This window comes from Tenrec ecaudatus, chromosome 11, assembly GCF_050624435.1.
Source record: "Tenrec ecaudatus isolate mTenEca1 chromosome 11, mTenEca1.hap1, whole genome shotgun sequence".
NCBI lineage: Eukaryota > Metazoa > Chordata > Mammalia > Afrosoricida > Tenrecidae > Tenrec > Tenrec ecaudatus.
The window spans coordinates 142,783,115-142,804,794 of NC_134540.1; the positions used below are offsets into that span (position 1 = coordinate 142,783,115).

The 21,680-nt window shown below is 39.6% G+C and overlaps 1 non-coding gene across 1 annotated transcript; it reads right to left on the reverse strand.

Annotated features, from left to right (window-relative positions):
• Nucleotides 1-15,915: 15,915 nt before the first annotated feature.
• Nucleotides 15,916-16,078, reverse strand: LOC142461758 (U1 spliceosomal RNA). Its single transcript, XR_012786957.1, has one exon. It is a non-coding gene; the product is annotated as a U1 spliceosomal RNA (small nuclear RNA).
• Between the last annotated feature and the right edge of the window lie 5,602 nt (nucleotides 16,079-21,680).

Below are 21,680 nucleotides of genomic sequence, written 5' to 3' on the forward strand. Positions count from 1 at the left end.
ATCAAGGGTTCATGAGGGCGGGGAGAGCAGGGAGGAAGGGGGGGAATGAGGAGCGGATGCCAGGGCCTTAGGTGGCGAGCAAAGGTTTTGAGAATGATGAGGGTAATGAAAGTACAACTGTGCTTTAGACAATGGATGTATGTATGGATTTTGATAAGAGTTATATGAGCCCCCAATAACGTGATGATGATGATGATGAAGAAGAAGAAGAAGAAGAAGAAGAAGAAGAAGAAGAAGAAGAAGAAGAAGAAGAAGAAGGCGAAGAAGAAAATGATCACTTGGGATGCAATATTTGAGTTGCAGGTAAAGACCTCAGTGTGTATCATCTCATTCATAAATGGATGAGAAATAGGGTGGGTTGAAATGGTTTCAAGGGATGACTTAAAACTTTCCAAGCTGGGTGAGAGGCACTAACTGATGAACTTAAGAACGTGAGTTACCCATAAGTAGACTAAGCCCAGTGATACACACTCCAGGACACATCATAATAAAACATCTGACACTTGAAACCAGAGAGAAGATCGTGAAAGCAGAGAGAAATAAGACATCACCTATAAAAAACACGAGTTCAAATAACAGCTGTTTTCCCATCTGAAATCAGAAGGAAGTGGCCCCAAAATTTTCAAGTACTGAAAAAAACTCAAAACCGTATATCATGATTTCTGTGTGTAGAAAAATATTATTTAAAATTGAAGAGAAATGCATTCTTAGACAACAGAAATCTAAAAGAATTTGTCACTAGCAGACCTACCTTTGAAGAATTATTCAAAGATCTTCAAACAAAGAGAAAATGATAAAAGAAGAAGCTTGGGTCTCCTGGAAGCAAGATAGGACACAGGAGGAAGAGTATGAGTAAATATGGCAAAATATGCTTCTCTTTAATAAAATATCCATTCACATAATTTATGTAAAACATATAAATTAAATGTTTTTTAAAATACAATAAATAAATAAATAAATGTTTTCTTAATCGTATTTGATGACTAAAACAAAGCTATAGTATCCCCTGATTCTCAGGATTTAAATGTGGAGAGAATGAATACAATGTTGTCACATATATCTTGAAATGGTAAAACAATTCTGCCAATACACTGATTCGCATGTGGATATATTGAAAACCAGAACAACTACTAAGAAAATGACACTAAGAGAAATATATAAAAGCATTATACATAATTAAATAAGTAAAGAATTACTGGTATGACTAAGTAACCTACAAAAGAGCAAGCATGAGAGAAAGAAACACAGAAGACAAAGCATAAAATGGCAAATTTGAGCTTTAACATCTTAATAATTACTTGCAATAAAATCTTCTAAATATACCATTTAAAGTCAAATTTTATAAAAGCTGGTAAAAATAACATAAAACAACCATAAAGTAACTCTATATATTGTATAAAGGAAAGCTACCAGAAGTTCAAAGATGTATTGTTTGTAATATTTCATTAAAATATTTGGTTTTCTCTTCTAGTCATTGATTAAATTTATTTATTGTAGTAACTATATTTGATAATTACCTGTATGTAATTAGCAGTATTTTATAAAAATTATGCATTCATTAAATATCTCTTAATGATGATTCTTAATAACATTCAAAATAAGATTTATTTTAATATGTATGTTAAATTTTATTTATTTCTGTCAAACTGATTCCTATAACAGGCTCTTTACTTCCTTTTAACAAAAATATTGTTGGTCTCTGTTCCTAAAAGTAGACAACAAAGAATTTTAGGGATGAAAAATGCTACAGTTTAGCTTAATTCTATAAAAATAATTTCCATAATTTAAACAATTCCAAGATATTGTTAGATATTTTTTTCAAGAAGACTCACTGCTTTTGCTGAGTCTGTGAATGCCAACCACAAAATTCTAGAGTTTCTTTGATAATAGTAACTACATTGGCTCTCTTTTGAATTTTGGTTTAAAGAAGTAGATGAATAAGTACAGTAAAATTCATGCTAACTATGGACAGAAACAAAGCATATATAAGTACTCCATTATAAAGCCCTACAATAGAAAATTGCTACAAATTATGATCTACAGTATCTCCTGTGAGACAGAGAACCAGAGACGACTGTCTGCCTCACAAGATTTCCGACTTTGACAAGACGGTGTCTTAGCACTTTTCAAGCTCTCGTGGTTGCAGGAAACATTTGCATTTTCCTTCTCTGGCAGGTTTCAAGCTTTCACAGAGTCTAACATTCACAAGTTTTACTGCAACATTATCACATAATAAATTTTATTGACACTTATAATGTAGAGTATAATCAGATTTGTTTTTCAATTTTCCCATTTCTACATTGAACACATTGTGTGAAAAATGTACATAGATAGAAAACGCCTGCAAAAATAATGAACTCTTTGTAGTGAGTCAATAAATTATAACTTTAATGATAAAATGTGCACATGTTTTCTGACTGAAAGACATTTAATACATTTAATACATAACTGTCTTGTCATTCAATAATTACTTCTTCATTCCTCAGACAACATGTGCAACACAATTTAATATGAAATTATTTCTGGGAATTAAAAATATATTCTAATTGTTTGTCATCATTAATTTTATCTACTGCTTTGTTGTAGGACCATACTACCATCAAGTCCATGCTGACTCATAGCAGTCCCCTATGGAATTTTAAGACAATAACTGCTCAGGGAATAGAAAGAACTATCTTTTCCTGGTGGAGCTGCTGGTGGTTTGTAACTATCGATCATGCAAATTACAGCCCAACGCATACCTGCTCCACCACAAGGACTCTATTAAAGAAGATATATGGTCCTTTTAGATTAGAAGGTATAAAGATGTATAAGAATACTGTATCATATATTTCATAGAAAACTAGGAATTAAAGAATTTTGAGAATTGAAAGAAATTTTAAAATAAATGCTTATATGTTTTAAAACAAAAATGTTGATGTGGAAAATAAGAGCAAATGCAAGTGGAAATTAAAAATATTGACAATGAATATTAAAATTTTAATATAAATATACTTTTATTGCATTTGCATTTACATTTTAAATAAACTGAAAAAGTTTGTTTTCATATGTTCTACATGATTTTGCAATAGAGTGCATTTCAAAAGCGGTCTAAAACAAATAATGTTTAAACATTTTGTCAAATTTACATTCTTAATCAACTATAGGAATATTGTTCCTGTTCTATTTTATGCAAGCCAAAGAAGCTGGGTCTGATATTTTTAAAAATTTATTTTTAATATAAAATAAAAAAAGCAATCAACCATTACTGTCTTGTTAAATGTGTGGTAGAATTTACACGTGACAGGATCTGGGCCTGATGTTTTCTATTTTAGGAGGTTATTAATAGACATGTTCTGATTATACTATATTGTCTAGTTCTATAATAGCTATAGACTTATTTAGATTATGAATTTCCCCTTCTGTGAGTATTGGTGTGTTAGTCAGGGTTTTCTAGAGAAATAAAACTTACACAGCGAGAAGGATTACATCAGCTCATTAGTCTACACAGCAGCACAGATAGCTCAGTTCAACTCACTTTTGTGGGACTATTACTATACTGTAGGTCCATCATTCTAGCCTGCTGCTAGTCCAAGGTCATGGAAGCAGACAGTGGACTCTGCCCTCAGGTAAGAGGAGCACAGTCTGCCACAGCAGGAGACCCAGCAGAGTAAGTAAGGCACAGCAGGAAGAAGAGAAATTGCAGAAGTCAGTATTGAAGTTGGTCCTGATGGAGCCTCAAGCTCTAGTGATTCAAGCACAGTGACACAAACACAGGTTGGCTCAGCCCATGTGTAGTGCAGAACACATTTGAAGCAAAGGACTAGCTCAGGCAGCAGAACACTGGAATGATTACCAGGGAGAAAGAGAGAAAGAGGCAGGCTCTGAAATCCATTTGTCTTGGTCACTCTCCAATCCTGCTACTACCTAATTGACAATCTCAACTCTGCTGCCATGCTCCTACAGGAGCCATGTTGGAACAAAAACTATCACAATTGGTGAATTGTATTTTTCAATATATAATTTTATTTCATGCACATTATCAAATTATAGGCATATAGTGGTTCATAATATTACTTTATTTTCTTTCATCGCTTATGAGAACAATAGAAATGGGTCCTTTTCCATTTCTGATGTTGGTATCTTTTATAGATTTATTTAGTGTTAGCCAATTTAAAATTTTGCCAATTTTACTGATCTTCCAGAGTATCGGATTTTGGTTTAAATTTAATTAGCCTGTCTCTGTTTTTAATTTCATTGATTTCTACTCTATTTTTTAACTTATTGCTTTCACTTGAATGAGAAATATTTTTCTAGTTTTGTAGATGGAAACTTGGATTATGGGCTTCTTCCAATGCTGATGCCACCCTCTTTACGTATAACGCAGCTTCTCTGATTATTTGCCCATCACGCTGATTGAATAAATATGATGAGAGGGTACAACCATGGTATACTTTTCTTGATTTTAATTTGTGGTATGCCCTTGTTCTTTTCCCACAACTGCCTTTTGATCCATTCTGAAATTCTCATTATTTTGAAGGCTATCCTAGTTCGTTATGAGAAATACAATGGATGAGTTTGTGTAGTTAATGAAACACGAATAAGCACATGGTTGTTAGGGATTATGTTGCCAAGAGAGACCAGTCCCTGGGAGGGGGTGGATTCATGCTTGGTAAAGTATGAGGGCAGTGAAAAAGAGGAAGACCTTCCACAAGATGGATTGACTCAATGATGGCATTAATGGGCTCAAACATAAGAATGATTGTGAGGATGGCGCAGGACTGGGCAGTGTTTCCTTCTGTTGCATATAGGGTTGAGATGAGTTGAAACAATATTATTTATTCCACAGACACCTATGTCACCTAACAACAACAACAGAGGCAAATTAATGCTTTTTAATTGTATGTTGGTAAAGAATATTGAAAATACCATGTATTTCTAAAATTGCAAATATTTCTGTCCTGGAAGAAGTATAGCCAGTGTGCTGATTAAAAGTTGGTGTGACAAGACCTCAGGTACTTTATTCATTTGATTGGTAATATTAAATGCTTTATTTATTTAAATTTACCTAAAATTTCATGTAAATATTATCCATATTTTAATTTAAAAATGAGCTCAATTTCACACATCTATTCTACTTTTGTGTATTTCAATTGTTGGGATTGGGTAATTAATTATAAATTTATATTATTTTTAATATGCAAAATTCATATGTATCACAAAAATCTAAAAGATGATCTGTACTTTGTTTAATAAAGGTGATTTCCTAGTTGCTTTGGTTAATAAAGAAAGGGATCTTTTTATACTCTACTGCTTATATTGTTTTTAGTAACGCTAATGGCCCCTGACTCACTTCCTTGGGTCATTGTGTTAAAAAAAAACATTATAAAGTTATATGTTATAGGAATCCTTTGTTGTTGTTGTTGTTGTTGTTGCATACTATAAAGCAAGTTCAGACTCATAGTAACCCATACACAACAGAATGAAATATTCTGGGCCAATCTCACAATTGTTATAGCTGAGTTCATTGTTGCAGCCACTCTGCCAATCCATCTAGTTGTGAGTCTTCCTCTTTTCTCGCCAACATTCTACTTTATCAAGCATGATGTCAATTACTAGGGCCTAGTCTGTTCTGATTACATAGCCAAGTGAGTGAGGGAAAATCTTCCCATCCTTCCTCCTAAGGAGCATTCTGACTACTTCTTCCAAGACAGATTTGTTTCTCTGGAAGCCTATGGTACTTTCAACACCAAAATTGTGTTTGTTTCCATTCCTCCTCCTTTTCTAAACCTCTGAATTTTCCATCTTTGTAAATGCTGACATTTATGTCTTAAACGATTGTTTATTCTAAGATGTGCAGAACTCACTAACATTAAGATTCCCCTTAGAGATGGATTATTTTCCTGAAAATTAAACTGTGGAGTTGTGTTCAGTCCAAGACCTGAGGGATGCCTAAGGGCCATAATATTGAATATTCTTAACAACTAATCCGCCTGGTTTCTTTTATTTTTCTGAGTTTTATTCCATTTTTCTCTCACTATATCCAGGATCTTCAAAAGTGATCACTTTCAAAGTAGTTGGTAAGACTTGCTGAACACCATCTAGTCTGGTCTCAGTGTCATTAGTTAATTGGACTAAATTTTGTCTTGTACCTTTTGCTTTCCATCAATTTTATTTCCTTTGGATAAGGAGAAACATATGGGTGCACCTTAAAAATCCTCATTTGAGCTTTAAAGACCCAATGGACTACTATGCATCGAAGTAAGATACAGAATATTATCTTTGTGAACTGTATAATGCCAATTGATCTTGCTCTCCCTTAAGACTATGGTCCTGACTATTTGTAATCTATTTGAGAGCAAGTTGTCAGGTTTCTTTTGAGGAAATATTGATGCATTCAAACAACTAACTTTAAATTAGTTACTCAATGCTTAACCATTATGCTATCGGGGCTCCTTGCATTGATAATAGGGTAATATATTCATTGCATAAATTTAAATTCCTTGTACTCAGTTCTAAAGAGATGTATATAATAGCTAAAGCACTTAAGCTAGCTACCTTAGCAGATTCTGGCTTATTAACTCTGTCCAAATTTTGGCCTAAGTGATGGCAACTGAAAAGAAAATTCTAGCTAGAATCTGGCTCAGTGTGGAGAAATCGACAGATGCCTCTGAAATGCAACAGCATTTACATTGAGTATTTGAATGCAAATTACAAAACCAAAATTTGTTTTGGGTGGCTGTTATAAAAAGGACTACAAATCATGTCACCCTATAAAATGAAATTTATTCTTTTATAACTCTGTAGGTCAGAATCTAAAATCAAGACCGTAGAGATTCTTTGACTCTTAGGTTATAGGGAAAATTCTCCTTTCTGTTCTTTTAATTTCTGATGATTGTCAGCCTCCTTCGCTTTTAGCTGTATTTCTCTTCTCTACCTCCACATGGGCTTCTTTATATGTCTGTTTTCTCATCATTTGCAGATCTCAAATTTCAGTCATTCTTTTTCCTGATAAATTCACTTGTTGAGTTAAGGTATCCGCTAATTTGAGGTGGTCCTCTCACCTTAAGATCTTTAGCTCAGATTCTTTTTTTCCAAATAAGGTAATAAGCACTGGTTGTAGACCATTTAAGTGTCTTGCTGCACAGGTTTATAGAGAACTTATTTGAAACGCAAGGAAATCCTGCTGCCTGGTCCTGTGCCATCCTCACAATTGTTCTTATGGTGGAGCCAATTATGGCTATCACTGTGTCTATCTATCTTGTCAAGGACCATCCGTTTTCACTACATGCCCCTCAACATTACCAAGAGTGATGCTTTTCTCCAGGGACTGGTCTATCCTGACAACATGTCAAAATATGTGGGAGGAAGTCTTACCATCCTTGCCTCTAAGGGATATCCTGGCTGTTCTTATTCCAAGACAGTTTTATTTTTTTCCCAGCAGTTCACGGTACTTTCAATATGCTTTGCCAACACTATCATTGTGAGAAAACGAATGTCGATGTGTATTTTAAGGATGATTTACCAATACCTTGCAGTATATAACCAACCAAACATTTGAATCATTCTGGGAAATCATTATGACAAAATCTAGGCTTTGATTCTATCCCTAATTATATATTCTCATCCCAATACATCTGATCATCTAGTGAAATACAGCCTTATATAGGAAAAAGCAAACAAACAAGATTAATCTGAAAAGAGAATTCAACCTTCAACAAAAACCAAGGGAGCAGAATTAATGAACGTGAGAGAAACAATTAAATATGTGTCTTAAATATCTTAACATGGCACAGAGGATATTGGAAATATTATGTGTGAATTGGTAACAAAGTATAATTGTATAAAAGTTAAATTGTACATTGTTAAAACATATCAGGGAAAACTTTTAGCAGAGAAATGTAGCCAGAGCTTCAGGGTGTTGAAAATGAAATTAATCCCTATTTGATAAATTCACGACCACAAACTTTTGGAATAAAAGAAACATCAGAAAATTAGAACTGAATATATTTTAATATGTGATATATAAGAAAGGTCAGGCAACTTAAAATCACCTATGCACACGTTTCAGTAAAACACAATCATATCAATTTACAAGTGGAACAATTTTTGAAAGAGATACGTAAGAAGGAAAATAATTGATATTTGACTTTCATAAATAAAAGTACTGGCAACATCTTCATGAATAATATAGAAGTGCAATCATCTCAATGTGCTGACCTTTGCGAAGTACATCTGGCTATTTATTTTGACCTGGAAGAACATGACCTGATGCATAGGTTGATTTTAGTGCAATAATAGTTCCTATGGATGATTAGGAACTTGGAATGAATAAGATCAAAGACTGATGCTATCTAGTGCTGTTACAGCAGAAGTAAAAGAAGGGGTGGCTTTGACTAAGAGCAAAAGGTTTTCTCACAGTTGGGAATATAAATCCAAGAATACTAAGGAAACGTATTCTCTTTCATGTCTGGGGGAAGGTCCTTTGTCCTATTTCCTTTTGTTCCTTGTTATCTTTGTAATCTCCAGGTAGCATTAAACTTGCCTATTTGTGTTTGTTACTTCAGTTCTGAATATGTTCTTTCTACATCTCAAAAGGGGTTGATTTAACACACACCCTATACTGAATTCCTCATTAACACACCAAAAGCTCTATTTCCAGATAGAATTTTCTCAGGTACATGGATGTAAGAATTTATAACACATATAAATAGGTACCACAATTCAATCCATAACAGGACTTCATGATAAGGCAGCATTCATAAGAATATCTATTACCATGTGAGTGCTAGATAAAGAATATAAATTATCCTAAAAGCTTTTAATACTCACGGGGCAAGATAATAAATACAAAAGATCCCAAAATGATTGTGTGAAAATATTTTGATTTGGTTAAGGGAATAGTTGGAAAGAATCTTTATGTGAATACATTGGAAGTATAAAGTTTTAATCTGTGTTCAATTTAAAAAAATTCAGAAAAGTTTCTACTAGACACAATTTTGAAATTATTTTACAGTAATGAAAAGCGGTCAGCATCACTAAACAAATTTTAAGAGACAAAACAAAATGACATTTGTATGAATTCTATGCCCACCACATATTTCTACTTATTGATATTCATCAGTTAGCAAATAAGGTAGTGTTAAGTCTACTACAGTTTTCAAAAATGTAATTATATTTTAGTTTTAACCATACTTAATAAATATTATTTGAGTATGTTTTATTTTTAGGGTATCCCACTTGAATGTATTCTTCAATAAAAACCTAACATTTTGTGTTTTCAATTTCAGGTGTTAGTACAGGCACTTTATATTTTTCCACTAAGGGAGAAGTATTTAAAGATTGTACATTTTTATACATCTCTCTTCAATCTACATAGGAAATGGAGAAATATGTTCATTCCTACAGTGGTGATTTACATAGGTATTTTAGTAGCATAAAACAAATTAACAAGATATTTCACATTTTCTGTGTATGTCCATATAAGTCACATGCACACATTTTGAGAAAAGTAATTTTCATATTCTAATACAAATTTTTCATTGGACATTATTGCTTTTTAAGTTTAAGAATAATTAAAATATAACAAGTTGTTCCTCTTAAGAGGAAGACACTGAAAGTGAGAAGAAAGTGAATTACAGTAAAAGTTAAGGAAAATGGAATTTCACTCGAACAATTTTATTAACATTATAAAGTATCTATATTGTTATTTTAGTAATGAAAATATATGCAATATTACAGCATTTAGATTCATCCATAAGTGAAAATAAAATGAACAGATTTTGAGGTATCAAATTATCTGATAGGGAAGGAAATAGGGGGACACTTCTAATAAAGTTAATATTTTCAATTTTGCACATATTTTCTTTCTTCTTTTCTCCTGTGACTGTCTGGAAGCCTTCCTGATTCCCTTTTTTCTTTTCTTCTACATACAATGATTAAACACGACAAATAGAAGGTTTACTTTTCTTACTTGTTTTATTTACTAATTTACTAGGAGCCCTGGTGAAACTGATTAAGCACTAGGCTGCTAACCAAAAGGACAGTGGTTCAAGCCTATCATGCAGTCTCTTTAGAAAGATGTACTCATTGACTTCTGTAAAGATATACAGTTGTCAAAGTAACCCACAAGGACAGTTCTACTCTGTCCTATACAGTTACTATGGAATTGACTTGATAGCAGTGGGGTGAATTTTGTTTTCAATTTCTTTGTGTTGCTGAAGGTAATAGGAGCTTACATAATGACTATGCAGTCTCCAAACCACAAACATACTCTTATCTCTCTGATTGAGACTTCTGTGTTTTTCTGCATTATCTTATCTAGTGATGCTCTTTGTAAACTAGGGAGTTTAGTTTTGTTCACTCTCTTGGTCTTTGTAGCAATGTTTTTGGTACACCTGGGTATTGACATTCATTTGATATCTAATATACATTTCAGAGCTTAGAGAGCACAGAATTTCTTTTGGGGGGTTGATTGTAATGATTGCAATTAACCACTACTGTCTTGGGTAGATTTTTTCCTTGTTTGAACAGTCGAAAATTGACTTGGTTATAAATTCATTCCTTGTCATAGCTAATTACCAGGCACTCAGGTACCCGGTCATATTCCTCTAATAGAGACACATTCTGTGGAATCTCCCCAGGCAAACACTCATCTGAATTCATCACCTGAATTCATTATATTTTGGGTATGAATTGAGATTTCATAGTTTCTTCTATACTACATAAAAACCAAAGATGCTCAGTTGTATTTGCTCAAAATGATAACAATATTGTACCTCACAAATATTAGAAATAATATCATAAAGCACAGTTACTATGTCATGTTCTTCTAAAATAAACAGTACATGTGTATATAACTTGATTAAAAGGATAGGGGACAGGGAAATATTTTCCTACAATTTATATTTCCTATATGGATTTATTTTCTCATAAGATAGCCCATATTAATTTTAACAATTAGCAATTTGTTCACCTAAAGTTTACCACTCCTAAGTCTGCAGGTGGAGTTGACATTACCCAGTCACAATTGGAAGGCATCCTGGTGGCACTGACTGGTAAGGGCTGAACTAAGATGAGCTACGCCTAGAAAGAGTTACAGTCGAGGAAACCCCACATAGGGTTTTAGACTCAATGGCAGTGAGTTTGTTGGTTTTTGTGTTTTTCTTTTCTTGGTATTCCCAATTAAGATCGACAGCATACAAGATAAAGGCATGTGACAGGAATTTATGTTCTATATTACATATTTGTTAATTCCTTACACGAGCCTTTGTGCAATGATCAGAAAGAGAACACAGAGATTGGCACCTAACATGACACCTAACAACCACACTAGAACTCCGGTTTATACAGGAACGAGTTTAGTACAAAGGAAAGTTGTTTAAATATGTCATCTCTCCAATCAGTTGGTGGCTACAAATTAGTTGTATTTTTTCTTAGACTGCAGTACGATGAATTATTTAATGTGCCGCTCCTAGTCAAATTCCCCGCAACATCCACTAAATTGCCCTTTCTGGATTGACCTAGGCAAGAGAAGGGAGGGGAAGATACTGCTAGGATTTAGTTGCATGCAATTATTAGCAGAGTTAATTGTGAGTTTCATCCCGCTGTAAACCATCTCAGAAGCAGAAAAGGGAGAATCTCACTATTTGCAAAGGAGAAGATCTAAGAATGGGCAGACTACAATATCCCTGCATTTTTAAGCTTCTTGATCCAGAAGACAGCTTTGACGTGAAAGGTAAGGCAGGGGGACAGCAGCAGCTGTTTCACTGGATACATAATGGGACCAACATATAGTTATAACACACATCCCCTTGCCAGGAAGCCATACCTCTATTTCCTGACTGAGTTTGGTAGAAACAAGAAGATCTAATTTGACTTTGGGGTATGTTGGTTTTTACCTCTAAACCCTGCATTTCCCTGAGTTCTGTTTGTCCATCAAATTCTGGACTGAGCAGCACCCTACATCATGAAAAACATTTCTTCAAAGTTTTTTGAAGTTCTGTGGGACGTTGCGGCAAATCACGGAACCCTGGGAAGGGAGGGCAGATACTTCAGGGAGCAGTGGGGTGACATGAAGCAGAATAGCACCTTCAGAGAATTGAGCATTTGGAATATCATTAATCTCAAACACGTTGTGACTATTATGGTATTAATATTTATTCCAAAATGCTTTCTTTCTACTCCCCAATAAAATGATAATTTATCACACTCCAAGAAAAGGATAGTTTATATCATCCCTGTCTGGTCGGACCTTGAAATCTCCCCCACCCGTGCGGAGCTGACCAGAGTTGGCTGAAACAACTAGCAGCAAAGGACCTTGAATCCCCACACCCACCTGTGGAGCCGACCAGAGCTGGCTAATGTAAAGCAGCTTTGCAAGTTTTTTTTTTTTAATCTTTTACCCATGGACCGTTTTGGTCACGGCTCATTTTATTCACTGCCCGTTTGGCTCAGTGCCCGTTTGTTCTCGGCCCACCACTCTGCACCCAGCACCAGCATGGCCCATTTGGCTCAGTGCCTGGTTTGTTCTCACACACCGCTCTACACCCAGCACGAATACACCCGGAACCAGGAAGACACCTTACATTCCAGAAACCCGGACATACCTGTCTATATATAAGCAACACCCCTGTAGGCTGCAGTGCGACTCCCCCAGCCCAGACGTTGTGGACTATGGAACTTCGCCCAGGCTGGGGTTTTTTCTAATAAAGCCTATTTGTTCTAATTTCACTGATTTGCTCTCCGGCACCTCTGAGTACCTTACATTTGTGCCGACACCCGGGATAAGGACCCCCTCGGTGGTCAGGGGCCAGGAGACCCCCCCCCTCCACAGGGACTCTTCTACAACCCTCGGCGCTTGAGAATGGCGCGATCAGTTATGGACTCCGGTAAACCCTGCCCCGCCACCTCTCCATCCGAGCCTACCTGTCCTCATTCGCTGCTGCTCCAGGGAAGATTTTCCCCTTCCACTCCGGACACTGTGACCTGGGAAACGTCTCACTAGCAGGGGACCACCTCCGTTTAGAGTTTCCTCTAGTACAGGGGACACCTTGTCTTGGGGGATAACTCTCCATGGTGTCAGGGCATCATGAGCAGTATCGAATCCAAAACTAATCCTAAGACTCCCCCCCTCCCCTTGGGCTGTCTCCACCTAAATTTCTCCAAACTGGGATTTTCCCAAAGCCTAAAAAAAAAAAGCTAGTCTTTCTGTGTACCACCGAGTGGCCTCGATATCCCTTCGACAAGCAATCTAGGTGGCCCTCCGAGGGTACTTTTGATTTTGGCATTCTCAGTGACTTGGGCAATTTTTGCCGCCATTCAGGAAAATGGTCGGAGGTTCCCTAAGTTCAGGCTTTCTGGGATCTCTGAGCCCACCCGTCCCTATGCATCCAGGTTTCCACTTCACAGGTCCTTTCAGTTAATCAACTGAAAGGAACATGGCGGTGAAATAAAATCCAGACTCTCCCTACCACACACTAGCACCGTCCTCTGCGCTTACTGAAGAGCCACACACCGTCGGGCTCCTGCCTCAACCGATTTCTAATCCTTCGCCTCCTTCCCAGCCTCTGCCACCTTATGCCGAGCACCTCCTCCTCCCTCTTCCACCGCCATCTTCCCCCTCTGTTGCTGAACAGGCCCAACCCTCTGCTCTGGTCCCGCCCCTTTCGCCACCGTCTGTTTCCCCTATCTTCTCACCTGTGGCAGCGCATACTTATTCCCACCTCCTGCCTCTTAGGGCAGTAGCAGGGGCTGAGGCGGTGGTACAAGACCAAGTTCCGTTTTCTCTCCAAGACCTGTCCCAAAGCACCTGGGTTCATTCTCTGCGAACTCTAGTAATTATATTAAGGAGTTTCGATATTTAGCTCAGGCATATGACTTACCTGGCATGATATATATATATATATGTGCGTGTGTGTGTATGTATATATGTGTGTGTATGTTTATATATATGGGTGTGTGTGTGTATATATATATATATATGTGTATATATATATGTATATATATATGTATATATATAATACTAGACTCCATCTTAACGCCTGATGAAAAGGAAAGAGTCTACCTTGCAGGTAGGCAGTATGTGGATCAGACCCACGTGGTACACAATACTGTGCTGGTGGGACAGACTGCCAGTCCTGCCGAGGACCTTGGGTGGAATTATCAGCCTGGAGCAGCGGTAGCCACTGCCGTGACTTGCTAGTACAGTGCCTAGTGTAAGGGATGGAAAGGCGTCTAACAAGGTAGTCAGTTTTGAAAAACTTAAAGATGTAACACAATGGAAGGATGAAAATCCTGCCCTTTTTCTATACTGTCTCCAGGAAGCCCTCACCCAGTTTACAAAACTGGACCCCAAGATCCCTGCCAGGGCTGCTGTCTTGGCCTCCCATTTTATCTCTCAGTCAGCTCCAGATATAAGAAAAAAAAAATTAAAAGGCAGAGGAGGGACCACAAACCTCATTACAGGATCTGGTAAAAACGGCCTTTAAAGTCTTTAACGTCCTAGAGGAAATGGCAGAACCAGCCTGACAGTCCAGGTTACAACAGAAGGTAGCCCTGCAAACCCAGGCTCTGGTAGCTGCCTGAGGCCAGCGGGGGAGGGGCCAAGAGATCCTCGCACAAAATGGGATGCAGCCCCGTCGGGGGCTTGTTTTAAGTGTGGTAAGGATGGGCATTGGGCCCGTAAATGCCCAAAACCCCAACCCCCCACCAAGCCATGTCCAGAGTGCCCCCAGACAGGGCAATGGAAGTCTGACTGTCTGCTTGCAGGCTTCCCCTGACTGCCTCAACAGCCAGGGTCAGCCGGAGCCTCATCAAAGTCCTTCCCTGCTGGTGAGCTTCTGGGGCTTGCTGAAGATGCCTGCACTCGGATACCCCAATAACCCTAGCCAAGCCCAGGGTCACCATCCAGGTAGTGGGTAAGTCCATCTCTTTTTATTGGACATGGAAGCTACCTACTCTGTCCTTCCCTCATATGCTGGGCATAGTCTTCCTTCCACAGTTAATGTAATGGGGATTGATGGCACCTCCTTAACTCCCAACAAAATCCCTCTTTTGCCTTGTGTCTTAAACCTTTCTCCTATGCATTCCTAATTATCCCCTCTTGTCCTGTTCTGTTGCTCAGGCATGACATTTTACAATGCCTTAAGGCCTCCATTTCCCTAATACCTCAGCAGCTGCACACTGCCTATCTCCTTTTTTGCCACTAGAGCCACCCTGCAGCCAGCTGCTCCTCCTACCTCTCTGCCAGCTTTGCTATCTGAAGTAAATCCTCAGGTATAGGATTTATCCATACCCGTAATAGCCCTCCATCATACATCCATTAAAATCCGCCTTAAAAAACCTGACAGTTTTCCATCATACCCGCAGTTTCCCTTATCTAGAGAGGCCCTTTTTGGACTATTTTGGTCCCTATTAATTCTCCCTGTAATACTCCTATTCTTCCGGTTCGGAAACCCAATGGCCAACACAGACTCATTCAGGATCTCCGCCTTATTAATGCTGCAGTAGTACCTATAAACCCCGTAGTTACCAACCCCTATACTTTATTAAGTAATATCTCACCGAAAACCACATATTTTATTGTTCTGGATCTTAAGGATTCTTTTTTCTATCCTGCTACACCCTGATTCTTACGTTCTTTTTGTGTTCTCCTGCTCCGACCCCCAGTCTCGGATAGCCCAGCAATTAGCCTCGGGTGTCCTCCCTCAGGGTGTTTGAGACTCCTCCCACCTTTTTGGGCAGGCGTTAGCGCCTGACTTATCTCAGCTAAATTCTAAACCTAATACCTTACTGCAATATGTAGACGACCTGCTAGTCTGTAGCCATCACTGTCGGTCACTGGTGCGTTGTTAAATTCTCTTTTCTTATCTATCTATCTATCTATCTATCTATCTATCTATCTATCTATTTATCTATTTATTTATTTATTTTTTCCAGGGGATAGCGCGAACACAGTCCCCAACTACCACAAATTATGCAGTCGAGTTTCCCACATTTGGGGAAATCGCAGGGGTCAGCATACCCGGAGTGCAATGGGTGAGCCTCGCCCTGGGAAAACCACCTTCGTGATCATGGTATCTCCCCTGCCAGGTAGTATGCGTTGTTAAATTTTCTAGGGGCCAAGGGATATCGAGTATCCCGCTCAAAGCCTCAGCTGTGTGTCCAAAATGTCACCTAACTGGGTATTTTGCTCTCACCTGAAGGCTGATCTCTGACCACCTGCCATATCCAACCCTTATAGGATTTGCTCCCTCCCAAAAATGCAGACCAAATCTTGTCCTTTCTAGGATTTGTGGTTTTTTTCTATCTCTGGATTCCCAACTTCACTCTCATCTCCAAGCCCTTGTACGAAGCAGCCAAAGAAACTTCCCAAGGGCCCCTGACCAACCCAGCAATTGTTCATCAAGGGTTTGATAAGCTCTGTGCCCTGTTACTTTCAGCCCCTATTCTTGCTTTCCCCTCAGCAAACGCACCCCTTCAACTCTTTATGTATGAGCAACAGGGTGTAGCAATGGGGGTCTTGTGCCAACAGCAGGATCCAACTCACTGGGACCTAGCCTACCTGCCCAAACAACTGGATGTTACAGTACGGGGCTGGCAACCCTGTTTGCATGCACTGGCAGCAGCAGCAGAACTCACCAAGCAAGCTCTTATCTCACCAACTCCCAGCCTCTGGTTGTTTTGTACCCCCCACTGGCTATCAGACCTTTTAAGTCGCATTGCCTTTTCTTTGTTGGGAGCGTCTCGCATGCAGATATTCCATTTGCTATTTCTTGATAACCCTCACATTGCGGTTCAAACATGGCCACACCTTAACCCGGCCACTTTGTTCCTTATTCATAACCCTGTGCCCACCTCGCATCGGTGCACAGAAATCATTGAAACCTACCTCTACCCAATTCGGGACCTCCAGTCTCAAACTCTCTGTGATTCACAGTTAACCCTTTTTGTGGACGGCAGTTCCAGAGTAGATGACCAGGGGATCAGATGGGCAGCATATGATGTTGTCTCCCCCACTGGGGTGGTTAAGGCTGCCTCACTACCCCCTGGGATCACATCCCAAAAGACCGAGCTGGTGGCGCTTACACAGGCTTTAAAGTTGGCCCCGGGTTGCACCGTTAATATATACACGGATACTAAATATGCATACTTGAAATCTCGCTCCTACTTAGCCATATGGGAGGAGCGTGGGTTCCTCTCTAGTCACAGTTCTCCAATAGGAAATGGTGTTCACATTAGGCAACTCCTAAAGGCTTTACTCTTGCCATCTAAAGTAGCCATCGTCCATTGCAAAAGTCATCAAACCGCTAAAGATCCCATCTCACTGGGCAATGCCCGAGCAGATGCCGCAGCCTACAGCACTCAGCCCTTCACTTCCTCCTCTAAATAAATGGCAGCCGACATACTCGGAGTCCGAAGTGCAGTTGCATTATAAAAGAGGAGCTATTAAGGCCTCTGATGAGTGGATGTACCTAAATACCGGACTTACCCTACCAAAGCTTAAAAACACTCCTTCCTCAGGGAAGTTCACAATACCTTGCATATAGGTCCCAAGGCCTTGTTCCATTTCTTACAACCTCATATAGACCCGGTGGGCCTCCGCACGGCTATTGAACAGGTACACTCAACTTGCACTGTTTGCCCTGCCACTAACCCTCAGAGCAATATTCAGCCTCCAAGAAAGCTCCATCAATTCTGTGGGCACCTCCCCGGTGAGGACTGGGAAACTGATTTTACGCACATGCCTAAACATAAACATCTTAAATATTTGTTAACTTTGATGGATATATTTTCAGGGTGGATTGAAGAATTCCCTACCAGCTGGGACACAGCAGATGTTGTTGCTAGAACTGTCCTGGAATCTATAATTCCTAGGATTCACCTTCCACACTCTATTCAGTCTGACAATGGCCCAGCCTTTATTTCGCAGGTGTCCCAACAAGTCTCCGCCGCCGTGGGAGTGGATTGGAAGCTACATATTCCTTATCACCCCCGGTCGTCAGACAAGGTTGAATGCGCTAACAGACTTATAAAGTCCCAGTTAAGCTCTCCTTAGAGGTCCGCCTCTCTTGGCCAGATCTCCTTCCTGATGCCTTAACCTACCTTTGGGCTTCCCCCAGGGAGGCCACAGTTCTCAGCCCATTTGAAATTCTGTACGCCCTCCAGTTTGTCCTGAATTATTCTTTACCTCAGGGTGAAATTCTGCTTTCAACTTACTTACACACTCTATCTTTGCTCCACAATTTACTCAGGTCCTACACAGATGATAAACATATTCCAGACATCAGAGACACCTCTTCTGGGCACCCAACCATTAAGCTCTCCCCAGGAGACCAGGTCCTAATGAAAACTTGTCCTGCACCTGACCTTTGACTCCATCCACAGTGGGAAGGACCAAACACTGTAATACTCACCACCCCATCGGCAGACAAACTGGTAGGACTGACAGTGGTGTCATCTGACAGGGGTCAAGCAAGCACCCCTGAAACCTAAGTCCACTGAGGACACATGGATTTCCAACCCCATTAGTCCAACTTCACTCCGACTAATAAAAATCTCCCCCTAAACGATTTTTCGCATGCCACCTTCTCTTATTTTTTCCTACTTTATTATGTGATCTTGGAATAGGTCTCACAGCAACTGCTCCGGCCGATTGGTCAAAAGGTTTGCTTGGGACTCAGTTATATCATCATATGTTCCTGTTGTTTTTTTTTGTTTTGTTTTGTTTTGTTATTTTTTTCTATTCAGTTGCTGGTTTCTGTAAACATTGGTTCGGAGCCCCCTTCAAAGTCCCATGTAAATTCTTTAGTGTGGGAACTTGTGGTCCATGAAACCTATCAGTAGAACGATGTTGAAAAATCATACGTAGTTGGAAAAGGATACTGTGCTATCGAAGGATGCCAGTCACAGGCATCTATAAATTTTTCCCTAGGGACCCTAAAATCAACAACTTTTGGGTCATCTGTGCCAGCCTTGTGTTTTCTTTTTGATCAAACAAAAGAATACTGCCATCAGTGGCCGGACACTTATGACGGGTGCCCGTACTCCTCTTGAAAAATGCACTTAGCGTTGGATTGGATTACAGAACTCAGCCTAGACAGAGCAGGCATGTTTGTAGGGAATGGACGCGGAACATATCGTCTCAATATTGCAGATCCCTGGGATAACAGATGGCTATCCGTAGTGAAGGGAAAACTGTATCCTTGGCGACATAACAGTAAGCCCTCCGGCACCTTTAAAATGTATTGGCAATATGTAAGAATTCTCCCCAAAAGCCTTGATAACCAAAATCAGGTAGTACAAGCCATTCAAAACAGTAAGCAATATTTAGCTAACCAGCTACTGGTAATGGAAGGTTCTGCACAAACCAAATACCCTGACACCTCCTTTACCTGGGTAACAATAATCCAGGAGGCTGCTGCCCATCTTAAGGCCTCAAATATTAACAGCTCTTCCTGTTACCTTTGTGTCCCCATACAACGCCCGTTATTGGCTCCTGTACCCTTGCTAACTCTCTCCCTGTTCAATAAAACCATAAGTTGTCCAGCTCCTATTTTAAATATTCCTTTGTATGCTCCTGAACAAAATGTTATGTATCCTGTATGCTATACGTCACCCCAGCTTCCGGAAAATCTGACATGTTACTCTACCCACAACATCACAAATATCCTCAGGGCCTCCCCAGGTATATTCTTTTGGTGCAACAGAAACCTCAGTAAATGTGTCAATAGTTCTACACCACACCTTTGTTTTCCAGTCACCATTGTGCGACAATTCACCATATATGGACCGGCAGAATTCGCATGGCAGTGGAATTTAAAAACGGGTTCCATTCCCTGTAACTGCAGGGTTGTATTTTTACCCATCCTGGTAGGCCTCAGCTTAGCCTCCTCCCTGGCAGAAATTTCTAGTGGGACATTAGGCACAGCATTCTTGAAATAGAAACTTCGACAAAAATCTCCAGCTGGTCATAGAATCCACCACAGAATCTCTTTTCTCATTGCAGTGACAGCTTACCTCCTTAGCACAGGTAACTCTTCAAAACCGTCAGGCGTTAGATTTGCTAACCGCTGACAAGGGTGGTACACGTATGTTTTTAGGGGAAGAATGCTGCTACTGCATCGATTAATCTGGACTAGTTGAGCAGAATGTAAAAGTTTTACACGAAATGGCTGATGAAATAAACATTGAAAGGATGTATCAGCCACATCCTGGTTCCAAGTCCCCTTATTTCTTGGCTCATGCTGCTCATGGGACCCCTGATAATGATTTGCTTTTTGTTGCTAATAGCTCCTTGTTTTTTCAGGATTCTCCAAAGCAGGATAAGGGACATTACTAACCTAACTGTTAACCGGCTCCTTTTGTACCCTTATAATCCTCTCCCACAAGAGCCAGACATTTCAAACCCATAAGCCCCTCCCACGCCATCCAGTACCCACAGGAAGTAACCAGAAGAGTCGTCGCCCTTATCACCAAAGAGTTGGGGATGTGTAGCCCGACTTTGAATCTCCCAGACTAGTGCGGAACTGACCAGAGTTGGCTGAAACAATTAGCAGTGAATGTCCCTGAATCTCTCACACACACCTATGGAGCTGACCAGAGCTGGCTACTGTAAAGCAGCTTCGCAAGTTTTCTTTCACTCATGGCCTGCTTTGCTCATGGCCTGTTTTCCTTATTGCCCATTTGGCTCAGTGCCAGCTTTGTTCTCAGCCTGCCGCTCTGCACCTGGCACTGGCAGGGCCCATTTGGCTCATTGCCTGATTTGTTCTCCCCCACTGCTCTACACCCAGCACAAATACACCCGAAACCAGGAAGACACCTTACATTCCAGAAACCCGGACATACCTGTCTATATATAAGCAACACCCCTGTAGCCTGCAGTGCCACTCCCCCAGCCCAGACGTTGTGGACTGTGGGACTTCGCCCAGGCTGGTTTTTTTTTCTAATAAATCCTGTTTGTTCTAATTCGACTGATTTGGTCTCTGGCACCTCTTAACTGTCTTACAAACCCAACAAAATGAAAATGATGACTCTACAGTGGACCAGGGAGACATGTCGTTAGGGGCCATCAATTCAGTTTCAACCCCTAGCTACCTTATGCACAACAAAGCTAAACAATTCTCACAATTGTTCCTAGGCTTGAGCCCATTGTTGCAGCCATATGTCTATCCATCTCCTTGAGGGCCTTCCTCTTTTTCGCTGCCCCTCTATTATACTAAACATGATCTTCTTATCCAGGATCTGGTCTCTCCTAAAAACACGTCCCATGTATGTAAGACAAAGTCTGTCCATCTTTGCCTCTAAGGAGCACTCTCGCTTTATTTCTTCTAAGACAGAAAGACAATTTGAATGTGTTGATTCTTTATCTGTCTTCTTTATTCAGTGCCCAACTTTCACATGCAAATGAGGCCTTTGAAAATGTTGTGGCTTGGGTCAAGCACATCTTTGTCCTCAAAGTAACACCCTTGCCTTTAATACTCTAAAGACATCTTATGTAGCATATTTACCTAATGCAACACATCTTTTGATCTATTGACTGCTGCTTCTATGAGCATTTATCATGGATCTAAGCAAGGGAAAAAAATCCCTGACAACTTCAACCTTTTCCCCATTTATCATGAGGTTACCTATTGGTCTAGTGGTGAGAATTTTGGTCTTTATTACATTGAGTCATAATCCATACTGAAGGTTTCACTCCT